This window comes from Colossoma macropomum, unplaced genomic scaffold, assembly GCF_904425465.1.
Source record: "Colossoma macropomum unplaced genomic scaffold, Colossoma_macropomum, whole genome shotgun sequence".
Lineage (NCBI taxonomy): Eukaryota > Metazoa > Chordata > Actinopteri > Characiformes > Serrasalmidae > Colossoma > Colossoma macropomum.
Window position 1 is genome coordinate 2,055,399 of NW_023494808.1, and position 12,713 is coordinate 2,068,111.

The 12,713-nt window shown below is 41.7% G+C and overlaps 1 protein-coding gene across 1 annotated transcript in view; it reads left to right on the plus strand.

Annotated features, from left to right (window-relative positions):
* Positions 1-5,976: 5,976 nt before the first annotated feature.
* LOC118797898 (lysophosphatidic acid receptor 1-A-like) overlaps positions 5,977-12,713 on the plus strand; it is a 41,590-nt gene continuing 34,853 nt past the window's right edge. Inside the window, exon 1 of the mRNA XM_036557195.1 lies at positions 5,977-6,123. The gene's annotated coding sequence lies outside the window, so the exon portion shown is untranslated. The remainder of the gene's footprint in view (positions 6,124-12,713) is intronic.

The following is a 12,713-nucleotide window of genomic DNA, read 5'->3' on the forward strand; positions in this document are numbered from 1 at the left end:
CGGATGAGTGTGAATCCGCTTTAGGAAACGGATGAGTGTGAATCCGCTTTAGGAAACGGACGAGTGTAAATCCGCTTTAGGAAACGGACGAGTGTGAATCCGCTTTAGGAAACGGACGAGTGTGAATCCGCTTTAGGAAACGGACGAGTGTGAATCCGCTTTAGGTAACGGACGAGTGTGAATCCGCTTTAGGAAACGGACGAGTGTGAATCCGCTTTAGGAAACGGACGAGTGTGAATCCGCTTTAGGAAACGGACAAGTGTGAATCCGCTTTAGGTAACGGACGAGTGTGAATCCGCTTTAGGTAACGGACGAGTGTGAATCCGCTTTAGGAAACGGACGAGTGTGAATCCGCTTTAGGTAACGGACGAGTGTAAATCCGCTTTAGGAAACCGACGAGTGTGAATCCGCTTCAGGTAACGGGCGAGTGTAAATCCGCTTTAGGAAACGGACGAGTGTAAATCCGCTTTAGGTAACGGACGAGTGTAAATCCGCTTTAGGAAACGGACGAGTGTAAATCCGCTTTAGGTAACGGACGAGTGTAAATCCGCTTTAGGAAACGGACGAGTGTAAATCCGCTTTAGGTAACGGACGAGTGTAAATCCGCTTTAGGTAACGGACGAGTGTAAATCCGCTTTAGGAAACGGACGAGTGTAAATCCGCTTTAGGAAACGGACGAGTGTAAATCCGCTTTAGGTAACGGACGAGTGTAAATCCGCTTTAGGAAACGGACGAGTGTAAATCCGCTTTAGGAAACGGACGAGTGTAAATCCACTTTAGGAAACGGACGAGTGTAAATCCGCTTTAGGTAACGGACGAGTGTAAATCCGCTTTAGGAAACGGACGAGTGTGAATCCACTTTAGGAAACGGACGAGTGTAAATCCACTTTAGGAAACAGGCCAGTATAAACAGATGGTGGATGTCGCGAGACGCAGTAAAACACTTTTGGAGCGACGCTGAAACCAAACACAAAATAAAGAATTTGAATGTTCTTCGTCTTCCAGATGATGTTTGTTCATATTTCCAGCTAAAGCGGTGCCGATGCTTTAAAAAAAGCTGTGGTTTGAAGTTTGAGTTTTACGTTATGTTTACGTCGCGTCTTCTTCTGTGAGTTTATTGGCTGGTTGTAAAGCAGAAATCTGATTACTGTCTGACTCATGTAGACCCAGAGTTTCCCCATTATCTGATTACTCAAGTACATGTAAAGGTGTTGATCGGATTACTGACAACATCTGCAGCTATCAGATTATTAAGAGCATGTGAACACACTCATTGTGCTGCATGTGTTTGTGGTTGAAACACTTGCGGAAATGAAAGTGTGTGGTGTATCTGATGGTGCAAACACACACACACACACACACACACACACACACACACTCACTCTCACACACTAAAAGTGTTTTGAGGGTTCTGACTTGTGACATCGCCTCTGTTGCTGCACATTAACACACTAAATCATTCAGTTCTCTCTGCTGTTTCTGTTGTTTTTTCCTTATTTTTGTTGTCATCTTTGTCGTTGTCGTTGTTATTATTGTTGTTCCTACTGTTGCTATGGCAGTTGTTACTGTTATTGTCACTGCTGTTGGGTTTGTTGCTGTTACTGTGACTGTTTTTATTGCTGCGTTTGTTGCGATTGTTTCTGTTTTTGTTGTCGTTGTGATTTTTCTTCTCATTATTTTGTTGGTCACACTTTATTAGGACGATCTCCTATAGATGATCTACAGATGCTTAAATTATTAATAAACTTCCTGGTAATACTCAGTTGATTATTGTCAACATTACGCTTAGGGTTAGGCCTAGGACTATGTGTAGGTTTTGCCTTGAGGTTTAGGGTTTAGGGGTAGGTTTAATAGAGTCTTTCACATGGATCTTCAAGTTCAGTTGCATGTAATAGATATTCAGTTAAATGTTACTTAAAAACAGACTGAGCATCTATGAAGCATCTACAGCGAACCATCCATATAAAGTGTTACCAACATTGTTATTGCTGCTATTGCTGTCATGGTCATATTAATGTTTTTACTTTTTTTGTTGTCACTGTTGGGACTGTTGTTGTTATTGTGTTGGTTTTGGTTGCGATTTTTATTGTCATTGTTTGCTTTTATCCCCGTTATTGGTACTGTTGCTGGTGTCACTTGGGTAATTGTGTCACAAGGCAGGATTTCTCAGTTTAGCCTGATAACTTAAGCCCAAACCTACTGGACAGTCCTCATCTTTGTGCTTCAGTTATCAGGCTAACTGTGAAATCCTGAGGTTGTTCCACCAAGTGGGCTTATAAATGCTGCACTTATTTAAGTGAGCCTTGCTTAATTCATCCTCACAGTCACTCCAGACTCAGACCTCTTTCTGCTAACTCAAACCGCCATTCAGTTATCGAGGCTCACGCTCAGGCATGCTATATTGAAGCAGACCAAAGGGTCAATTGCAGATACAGTGATTTATCAGCTAAAAAAGCACAAAAAACCCTAAAATATTATTCAAAACATTCACGATTATTTAGTTTGTTTTAGGCAAGTGAAGAACACTTGGGGGGCTCTTGTAATGGACCTGATTCCTGATGCCCATGTGGAAAAAAAATGATGGACATATATTTTTATGTATTTGAAATCCATGTCAAATACGCAGCTGTCGATGCTGAAATACATTCCAAACACTAAAATGTATTTCAGAATATTTGGCCATATTAACCAAGTATATTATAAAATGCATTTATTTAAAAATGAATGTGGAAATATTACACACAGACTAATATAAATGTATGTAAATGTGTTTATAAATCCATCTGAAAATGTATGAAAACATCCAGAATCCTGTCTGATGCTCTTCACTGTCTGATACCTTTAGAAATGAATTTGTGTTCCAGTATCTTCATTTTAAATCTGATCAAATGATCCTTTAACAGGACAGAAGCGAGTGTTGTGGGTATTGATACTCTGTGAAAATGCAGTTATGATCTGATATCTTGTTTATGTGAAATACACTGTGTGTGAGAGTCTGACTGCAGACGGACATGGTTAATGTAAAGAGCAGTGCAGGTCACAGAACGTGCTGTAGATGGTTCTATGCAGTGTTTTAGCCCAGCGAGTCTGTGACGTCACACAGCTCATCCAGCAGAATTGATCAGGCTACGCTGAGCCTCGGCTTTCGCCCGGTGGGGAGCAGGTTTGTCCAAAAGTACGTGTTGTCACGGTAACTAAGCGGAGCTCAAAATGAGCTTCTGTCATGCAACTGAAACTCATGCAAATTAGCAGAGCTTGCTGAAAAAAGCCTGGCTTACTGAGTTAGCTCACTTTGAGGAATACCCCCATCACTGCTGTTGAGATTGTTGCTGTTGTTGTGATCGTTGTTGCTGTGATTGTCATTATGATCTTTGCTGTTATCGTTGTTGTGATCATTGTTGTTGCGATTGTTGTGATTATTGTTGTGATTGTTGTGGTTATTGTTGTGATCGTTGTTGTGATCATTGTGATTGTTTTATGTCATTGTTGCGGTTGTTGTGATCATTGTTGTGATCGTTGCTGTTGCAATTGTGATCATTGTTGTCATGATTGTTGTGATTGTTGTGATCATCATTACTGTGGTCATTGTTGCTGTGATTGTTGTAATAGTTGTGATCATTGTTTTGCGATCGCTGTTGTGATTGTTGTGATCGTCATTATTGTGATTTTTGTTGTGATCATTGTTGTGATTGTTGTTATCGTCATTACTGTGATCATTGTTGTGATCGTTGTTGTGATCGTCATTACTGTGATTATTGTCGTGATCGTTGTTGTGAATTATTGTGATTGTTTCTCTTATTGTTGTCGATTTTTGTTGTGATAGTTATTGTGATCATTGTTGCTGAGATTGTTGAGATTGTTGTGATTATTGTTGTGATGGTTGTGATTATTGTTGTGATCGTTGTTGTGATCATTGTGATTGTTTTATGTCATTGTTGCGGTTGTTGTGATCATTGTTGTGATTGTTGCTGTTGCAATTGTGATCATTGTTGTCATGATTGTTGTGATAGTTGTGATCATTGTTTTGCGATCGCTGTTGTGATTGTTGTGATCGTCATTATTGTGATTTTTGTTGTGATCATTGTGATTGTTGTTATCGTCATTACTGTGATCATTGTTGTGATCGTTGTTGTGATTGTTGTTATCGTCATTACTGTGATCATTGTTGTGATCGTTGTTGTGATCGTCATTACTGTGATCATTGTTGTGATCGTTGTTGTGAATTATTGTGATTGTTTCTCTTATTGTTGTCGATTTTTGTTGTGATAGTTATTGTGATCATTGTTGCTGTGATTGTTGTTGCGATAGTTGTGATTGTTGTGCAATGTTGTGATTGTTGTTATGATTGTTGCTGTTATGGTTGTTGTGATCATTGTTTCTGTGATTGTTGTTGCTGTGATTGATCACCGTTGTTTTTGGTGTCATTGTTATTGTTTTTGTTGCTGTTGTCACTTTGTTGTTGTTCCTTTCACTGCGTTTCTGTTATTATTATGCTGTTTATATTGTTTTTGTTGGAGATCATTTTGTTTTTTGTTGTGTTTGATGTTCTGAGTTAAAGCACATCAAACACATTCATCAGTCACTCAGAGAGAGAGTCTGTTTATGTGACTGTTACACAATTTTCTCTTTTTCTGTCACTCAGAAGAAATGATCTCATTCTATAACACACACACACACACAGACACACACACACACACACACACACACACTCAGAAACACTCACCAATTCAAACATGCATACACTCAGTCACACCCTCCATCCCACTCATACACTCCTCTCTCTCTCTCTCTCTCTCTTTGTTCTCTCTCTCTCTCTCTGTTCTCTCTCTCTCTCTCTCTCTGTGTCTCTCTCTCTCTCTCTCTCTGTTCTCTCTCTCTCTTTTCTCTCTTTCTCTCTCTTTGTTCTCTCTCTGTGTCTCTCTCTGTTCTCTCTCTCTCTCTCTCTCTCTCTCTCTCTCTCTCTCAAATCTGTTCCAGATGACTGTAAGTAAGACTGTAACTCTTCCACTCGGTTCTCATGTAAACACATTTAAATCTGTCTGCAGGTATAAAATAACTCACCTGGCCTGTCAGTCAACTTCACCAATCAGGTCCCGCTGTGGGTGTGGCCTCGCGCGCACAGGTTGTACTGAGAGCAGTGCGATAAACATCGCGCCGTTTTTTGTTTCCACCTTAATTCCGGCGAACCACGCCCTCTTGTGCTGTGATTGGCTAAGACCATCCAGCCTGCTGAGGCCTGATTGGCTGGTATTTTATGTTTCAAATCTGCCAGAGGAAGGCAGGAGAGAGTGAGTGTGTAATGTAAATTTAGTATAGTTTGTAATGGGTGATGTAATGGTCTGAAGATTTGAAGAGCTTTTTGTGGTGGATATATAATGTAATTAAAGCCTGCTTAGCTAATTAAAAAATAAAAGCATGTACAGCACAATCTTAATGTAGTTTATGGGTATTAATTTTATTATACCCTTATAATGCTGCAAAAGAAAATCTATGTCTAAAGCAGGTTATTTAAAAAAAAAAGAAGAAAATTGAATCAATATTAAAATAAATAGTTTTTTTTGTAAAGAAGCAGAATTACTTTATATAAAGGAACATGTGTGATATAATTAACGTACAGTTTGCTCAGCTACATGTAAATGGAAATCTGCACAGTCTAAATCAGAATTTTAAATATTATTTGGGTCTTTTATTTTAGAAATATTAATATATTTCATATATCACTGCGATTGTATTGGTATCTGAATATGATTTGTGCACTCTTATTCCGTATAAAAGCGTCTCCTAAATAGAAAAATATATAAACGCATTGTTTTCGGTTCAATTTTCAGTAAAATAGTGTTGTTTTCTTAATCAGATAAATCGTCTGGAACCGTCCAATCAGCGTGGCGCTGTATGGGGGCGAAGCGGCGGCCAATCACAGAGCGGGAGGGCGGGGCTTACCTGAAAGCGGGCGGGAAAAAAAACAGCAGCGCTGCTGCCGCACCCTGCATAGAGGCTCAAACTTCCTCCATCTCAGGTGAAGAGACGCCGCGGAGAGAGGGATTAAAGAGAGCGTTTACGCGAAGACTCGCCCTGTTCGGGACCGGAGGGGCATGGAGTGAGCGGAGGAGAACCGAAACAGGGGTAAGAGAGGGGAACCTGCGCGCTCTTCTGTGGTTCTTGGCTTTTAGAAAGTGTTTAACTCGACGTGACTGTGGGTTTGAGTTGGGTTGGTTTGAGGAGGTGACTCCGTTCACCTTGGAGCGGCGGCCGGGTGGATCAGCTGCTGTTCCTGCAGCTGTTTTTCGGGTTTCGTGCTGGAATGTGCGGTTTAAGACCTGTGGCACCGCAGAAAAGTGATTTATCTCCACATTAAGACAGTGAGTGTTCATCTGGGTTAGCTGGAAACCTGAAATTCCATAGTGGTGCACTGAAACTCCCAGCAGTGAGTGACGTAAACACCAGTCCAGACCAGGGTTTAGACTTTTGGAGAGTAAACACTGAAAGAGGAACAAGAAATCAGGCTGCTCTCATGATGCCCGAGCAAAGATGGACATAGACTCTCACGAGTTTGGGAGATTTCTGTTGGTGTGTGGGTCTGTAAGTCGTGGTGTTGGCTGTGGATTGATTAGTCTTGTCTTGGTGGTTTTGGTTGTGCATTGATCAGTCTTGGTGGGGTTGGCTGATTTTGTCTTGTTGGTGTTGGTTATGGATTGATGAGTCTTGGTATTGTTGGTTTATTTGTCTTGGTGTTGTAGATTGATTAGTCTTGGCTGATGTTTGTCTTGGTGGTGTTGGTTGATTTTGTCTTGGTGATAGTTTGAGTTGTGCTGTAGGTTTGTTCGTCTCTGTGCTGTAGACCGTAGGTTTGGTTGGTCTCGGCGCCGTAGGTTTGGTTGGTCTTGGTGCTGTAGGTTTGGTTGGTCTTGGTGCCGTAGGTTTGGTTGGTCTCGGCGCCGTAGGTTTGGTTGGTCTTGGTGCTGTAGGTTTGGTTGGTCTTGGTGCCGTAGGTTTGGTTGGTCTCGGCGCCGTAGGTTTGGTTGGTCTCGGCGCCGTAGGTTTGGTTGGTCTCGGCGCCGTAGGTTTGGTTGGTCTTGGTGCTGTAGGTTTGGTTGGCCTCGGCACTGTAGACTGTAGGTTTGGTTGGTCTCGGCACTGTAGACTGTAGGTTTGGTTGGTCTCGGCGCTGTAGACTGTAGGTTTGGTTGGTCTTGGTGCTGTAGACTGTAGATTTGGTTGGTCTCGGCGCTGTAGACTGTAGGTTTGGTTGGTCTCGGCACTGTAGACTGTAGGTTTGGTTGGTCTCGGCGCTGTAGACTGTAGGTTTGGTTGGTCTCGGCGCTGTAGACTGTAGGTTTGGTTGGTCTCGGCGCTGTTGACTGTAGGTTTGGTTGGTCTCGGCGCTGTAGACTGTAGGTTTGGTTGGTCTTGGCACCGTAGGTTTGGTTGGTCTTGGTGCTGTAGACTGTAGGTTTGGTTGGCCTCGGCGCTGTAGACTGTAGGTTTGGTTGGCCTCGGCGCTGTAGACTGTAGGTTTGGTTGGTCTCGGCGCTGTAGACTGTAGGTTTAGTTGGTCTTGGCGCTGTAGACTGTAGGTTTGGTTGGCCTCGGTGCCGTAGGTTTGGTTGGTCTCGGTGCTGTAGACTGTAGATTTGGTTGGTCTCAACTCTGTACGTTTGGATGGTCTCGACAGCGTACGTTTGGTTGGCCTCGGTGCCGTAGGATTGGCTTGTCTCGGTGCTGTATGTTTGGTTGGTCTCGGCGCCGTAGGTTTGGTTGACCTCGGTGCCGTAGGTTTGGCTCGTCTCGGCGCTGTAGGTTTGGTTGATCTTGGCGCTGTAGGTTTGGCTCGTCTCGGCGCTGTAGGTTTGGTTCGTCTCGGTGCCACAGGTTTGGGTGTTTGTTCTGTTGAGTTGGCTTGTCTTAGTGTTGTTGAGTTTATTTGTCTTGGTGTCATTGATTTGATCTTTTTGTTGTTGGTCTGTATGGCTACAGTTTCTCTTGCCGCACCCAGAATACTGTTCCTACCGTACCCTGCTATAAACTCAGGTGTGTTTTATCAGCTGCTTATCTGAAGCGTTTTTATAGTGGTTGGACCAGCACTTTTATTGTTAGAGCAGGATCTGAAAATAAAACATTTCACAGGTTAAAGCTGAACGGAGCAGGGGTTAAATTCCAGATTATAAAGCTAGGATTAAAACTGCTTTATGAAGAGAGGAAAACAGGAATTTGAATGAGACTCTTAACTGAGTAAATCTGGGATTAAAACTGGTTTATTAACAGAGTAAAGTAGATGTCAAAAACAAAGAGTAAACCCAAGACTATGAAGAGCATACATTTAAGAATAAACAGATTAAAACCATGATGAGGCAGGGATTAAAACCAGTTTATTAACAGAGTAAAGCCAGGATTAAAACCAGTGTACATACACAGTAGAACAGGGATGAAAACCAATCTATCATCAGAGGAGAACAGGGAATAAATCCAATCCATAAACTAAGTGAGGCCAACAGAGTTTAAACCAGTTTAACAAAAAATTGGGATTAAACAGTGGTTTCCTATGTAATGAGCCAGGGACTAGAGTAAAACAGAGATCATGAACAGAGTAAATCTGGGATTAAAACCAAATTAAATTCATGAAAATGCTGGGATTAAAACTGGTTTATAAACACAGTAAAACAGGAATTAAAACCAATTTATTAACAAAGTAGAACAGAGAATATAAAAAGTAAGCATGGAATTAAACCCAGATTATAAATATGATGATACAGGGATTAACGCCATTTTACGAATAGGACAAAACAAGGATTAAACTGATCTATTAGGTGAACCAAGCCAGGATTAAAGCTGGTAAATTAACAGAACAAACCTGGATTATAAACATAATGAACTATCTTGGATTATGGAATGTCGGATTAAGGAGATTAAGTGGAGATTAAAGTGTGAATTATGAGTAGAGTAAAGCATGGCTTAAAACATGGATTATAAATAGATTAAGGGACAGATTAAACCCCGTTTATGCACAGAGTAAACACTGTTTAAATGCACACTGTGAGTCAAGTGGATTACAGATTATGAAAGGGGTAAACAAGGTTTATGAACAGAGTTAAGCATAGATGCATGGAAAGTGAAGCTGGGATTATGAAGCTAGTAAATGTGGGATTATGATCAGTACATGGTTTATGAACAAAAATAGCACAAAGTGTATGTACTGTTTGTGGTCAGAATGAGTTTATGGGCAGGAAGTACAGATTATGAAGAGAGCAAATCAGAGATTACGAATGTGTGAAAAGTGCAGTTGGTTTGCCCACCGAGTTTCAGATGAGAATAAAAGATGAATAGAGTGGTCTTGCTCATGGAAGGAGTGTGAAGGTGGGTTTTTCCCTCCTGACGGCAGGTTTGGTGGGTTTATAGCTCAGTGTGTAGTTTAGTCGTAGAGGAAAGTTTAGTCATGGACACGAAAGGAAACAGCGATGATGCATTAAACCCCATTTCATCAGCAGAACACAAAGTGCTGCAGTAGTGCTTTTTGTGGCTTTGTGGTCTGTCAGGGTACAGCAGGGGTGGGCAATGTGACGACCACCTTTACTGTACAGGTTGTTACTCATTAAGGTACATACAGTATAAATGTACCCTCCTAGGTATTGGTGATCTGAAGGTCCAGTTGTTTACTTTAAATACGTTTTAAAGGTTCACAGCATTTACGTTTCCAGGAAAAAGGGGCATATTTATACCTTTTTGTGACCTTTAAAGGTTTGAAAATTCAAATAAAAAGCCTGGAGTAAGACTCCAGATGGGCTATAATCCCAGATTAGAAATGTAATTAAGCAGGGATTATAACCAGCCTGTGCAGCTGAGATGAAAACTGGTTTAAAAAATAAATAGTAAAGCAAGAATTAATAACAGTTTAACAGAGTAAAACAGACATTAAACAGATCCAAAAACCGAGTAAAGCCCGGATTAAAAACAGTTACTGGACGCAGGAAAACAGGGATTAAACCTGAATTATAAACTAATGAATTAGAAATTTAAGCCTGGATTATAGACTACAGAAGTAGAGATTAAAATTAGTTTATGAAAAGAGCAAAAGCTTGGTTTGCTAAGAGTCACGCTGGGATTAAAACTGGTTTATTAATAAGGCAAATTAGAGATTAAAACTGGTTTATAAACAGGAAAACAGGATTTAGTCCACTCTATAAATGCAGTAAAAATGGGATTTGTACTGGTTTATAACTGTGAAGCAGATATTAAAGACAGACATGAAGGGAGTGAACTAGGGATTATGAAGAGAGTGAAATCTGCACTGTGAAGAGATATGAAATTGGGGATTATGAAGATGAAGGGAATCTAAGATTAAGAAAATGTTTTTGGGACTATAAAGACAGTGACTCTGGGATTATTGAGAAAATGAATAAGGGAATATAAGGAAAGTTAATCTGGAATTATGAAGAAAATGAAGGGGGAGTTATGACGAGAGTGAATCTGGGATGATGAAGAAAGTAAAGGGGGTTTATGAAGGTAGTGAATCTGGGATTAAGAAAAACATGGAGTGGGGATTATGAAGAAAGTAAATCTGGGATTATCAAGAAAATGTTTCGGGGACTATAATACAGTGACTGGATTACTAAGAAAATGAATAAGGAATTATGAAGAGAGTAAATCTGGGATTATGAAGAAAGTGAATGGGGGATTATAATGGAGGAATCTGAGTATAAGAAGTAAACGTCAGCTTGTTATATTCTGATATGCGAGTCCCGTGCACTCGTCTCCCCCATCGACCGTCAGACACGGATGATTCATTAGCAGCCACTCCATGGCTCGTTTAAAGACCGTCCGGTGCAGCCGAGCAGGTCAGGCGGCTCCTCAGGCACTACGAGAGGAAACAGAAGCGCTGTGGTGTCCATGTTAGGCTAATCCAAAGGCCGGTTCCTTCATACCTGCTGCCCCAAAAACAAAGTGGGCTACTTTTAAATGAAGTGGACTAGACAACTGGAGGGGAATTTTATTTGAAACGTGACAAACATTCCTGACTCGGACGCTCAGCTAAACGAGCCAACAGCCACTGCGCACCTCATAGCGGTTTGCAGCTGACGACGGCAGCACCGCGTTGGCCTGGTGGCCGCAGTGCCGATGACAATGGATGATTATCCAAACCTTAGCAGTGTAGATCGTTTATTTAAGGTGGTGAAAGGCAGGGGGCGCTCTGAGCGCTTTTGTTTGTTGTGTAACACTGGGTTTGTCTGGAATTCAACAAAGAGACGTTTGGCGTCCATGGCTCCCCATAGAACCACGTCTTTTATCATTGCGGTCGATGGCAAAAAGTTGGCAGAATTGAACCAACTACTCACTGCAACTTAAAATAATAATAATAATAATAATAATAATAATTGCAGTAGAATAAGGTGCAGTTACGTTTCCTAACTGAAGTGTAGTAAGACGTACTCTCAATGGGAAGCTAAACTAGCTAACGCTTAGCTCAGTTAGCTAACACTGGTTGTGCTGCCAGATCAGTGCTACAGTTATTATGTGGAGAGTCGAGTAGAGCTACGTGTCTGCAGGACGTTCCCACCAACGGTGGCTGTATTGAAAACAATAGAACATCCAGTTTGCCGTCATTGATGTACTACAAACATCTGAAACGCAGCATAACGTTGTGTGGTTTACACTGTACATGATGATATCTACGCATATTCGAAGCATAACAGTGTAACGGCTACAGCCAAACTCAAACCTGATAAGGAGTTTCTGTCCATACACAGCCAACTACTCGGACAGACAGACGGACAGACAGACAGACAGACAGACAGGTCACTTTATTAATCCCAGAGCGAAAGTCATCTGTTATACTATGCAGGTGACAATGCAGTGGTGCATGTCACGTGTAGTGAATGAACTGAGTCACTATGCACTGTAAACGATAAGGTATGTTATATAGTTGTGCAATGTGAAATATTATAATTCAACGCGAGCTTCTCCCCGTAAACAGTTTTCCTAATTCTCAGCCGGAACGCCGTTCCGTCCTGACCTTTGCTCCTGGAACACTGTCTGTTTGTTCCGGCCCTTTTCTGCCCCTGAATGCCGAGCTGGAGATATTATCATCTGGCGGTGTTGAGGAAGGTAGGATTCCAGCACAGTGTTTACTCGAGTACGTGGAACGAGTCTCTGCCGCTCTGAGTGTGGTGACGACACTCCGGCTGGCGTGGAGGCCTTGCGGTTTCCAACATGTCTGAACGTCGGCTCGGGACTCTCAGGTTAGAGAAGGAAAGTTTTCCCTGATGGCTCATGCTAATAAAGTTCAGCGCCCAAGGGTTCTGCAGGGAACCGCAAGGAACCGCAGGCTCGTCTCCGCTCAGTGGGGGTCAGAATGCATGATGATTTCAGCTCTAATGATCTTTTAACACGATTATTTATTTATTTGTTTGTTTGTTTATTTATTTATTTATTTGTTTACTGTTTGACCCACCAGTCAGAGCCGTCAGCTGGAGTCTGAACTGCTTTTAGATATTCCCTCTTTCACTCTGTCTCTCTGTCTTTCTCACTCTGTCTCTCTGTCTAGCTCTCTCGCTCTTTCTTACTCTGTCTCTGTCTAGCTCTTTCTCTCTGTCTCTCTCGCTCTCTTGCACTCTTGCTCTTTCTCAGTTTCTCTTGCTCTTTCTTTCTCACTCTCTCTCACTCTCACTTTCTCACTCTCTCTGTCAAGCATGCTGTCTCGTGCTCTCTCTCTCACTTTCTCG